Source organism: Brassica oleracea, chromosome C2, assembly GCF_000695525.1.
Source record: "Brassica oleracea var. oleracea cultivar TO1000 chromosome C2, BOL, whole genome shotgun sequence".
Lineage (NCBI taxonomy): Eukaryota > Viridiplantae > Streptophyta > Magnoliopsida > Brassicales > Brassicaceae > Brassica > Brassica oleracea.
Window position 1 is genome coordinate 35,504,449 of NC_027749.1, and position 1,704 is coordinate 35,506,152.

A 1,704-nucleotide genomic window follows, 5' to 3' on the forward strand; every position below is an offset into this window, starting at 1 on the left:
CATGTTTAATGATCCTGGATGGAAGTGGACCATGGACTGCTGGCAAGTCACCGGTACTCACAAGGTTGTTAATATGGAAGTGAGTCCAGGGAAGAATGAAGTGAGTCCAGTGAAGACGGAAAAAAACTGCAATGAAGTCAGAGAGTGTTGTGAAGGAAGAAAGTAGCAGACCTCGGAAGAAAGCTCATAAAGAGTCTTCTGTTTCTGGTGAGACACTTGCAGCGGGTAGTGATGGCTTTGGGATGACGAAACAGCAGATTGAAAGGGCCTTCAAGGACATATCTGATGCCATTAGTGATGGCTTTGGGACGTGCTTTAGGGAGATCAAGTTACTGGGGGATAGGATGGTAGCTGTGGAGAAGAAGGTGGGAATCACCAAAAAAGGGGGTTCATCTAATGATCGTCAACTTACAACCACTTCAAATCCAGCAAAACATGTGCACGAACCCGAGGTTAGTACCAAAACCTCTCCCAAAATTGCAGAGAAGAGAGTCACTAGGCAAAGTGTTAGGAAGAGTCAGAACTGATGTGCTTTGTTTCTTGTGTGCTTTGATGAACCATTGTATGCCTTGATTCTGAACATGTGTGCTTTGTTTCTAGTGTGAATTTGATCTTTGCTGTAAGGGCTTTGTTTCATGTGCGAATTTGATCTCTGGTTAATAGTTTTTAAACACATAGTGAACTCTAAATTGCAGAGTGAAAGTGTGAATGAGGCGAAAGCAGGATACAAGGAAGCCAAATAACCGTTTCATGTGCGAATTTGATCTTTGGTTAATAGTTTTTAAACACATTGTGAACTATAAATTGCAGAGTGAAAGTGTGAATGAGACGAAAGCAGGACAGAAGCAAGCCAAAGAACCGAGTCTTACTACAGAACCGAGTTCCTCGAGAGAGCTCTGTCTTGTGAGACATGCAGACGACTTACCGAGTGATGATCCTAGCGTTCTTCTATTGGACAAACAAGTTTCCACTGCTTCAGATTTACTCTTGGAAGAAGCTAGAAGGCAGACAAAGAAGGAGACTGCTATGGTGAATCTCCGTGAAAAAAGTGAGCGAGAAAGGAAACTTGCTCCCACACAGCAAACTCCTTTTAAGGGAAACACCACTGCCAAACAGATCATTCCAAACAAAAAGTTTGGCCGAGGCTATGATCCTTTTGCACCCTATGACAAGAAGAAGTCGAAGGAGCTCACTGAATGGGTGCAACAAGATCCGTAAGTTGCTGTACAAAAATGATTATTTACATTTGATAAAAAAATGATTATTTACATTTGATAAAAAAAAAGCATCCATTTGATTATTTACCTTTTGTGTTTGCAGTTCTTATAAACTACCTTTGAAAAAAAAACCACGTAGATGTCCAAGTCGATTTTATCAGGTCCTCCGAACCCCCTTAGAATGGCTGACCGACCATGTAAGTCTTCTACTATTTTCTTACTCTTATACGTAAGTCATCTGGTAGTTTTCTGATTTGCATAAGTCGTCTGTAAGTCATCTGGTAGTTTTCTGACTTGCATAAGTCGTCTGGTAGTTTTCTGACTTGCATAAGTCGTCTGGTAGTCGTCTGGTAGTTTTCTAATTTGCATAAGTCGTCTGTAAGTCGTCTGGTAGTTATCTGACTTGTATAAGTCGTCTGGTACTTTTCTGACTTGATAAGTCGTCTGTGAGTCGTCTGGTAGTTATCTGACTTGTATAAGTCGTCTG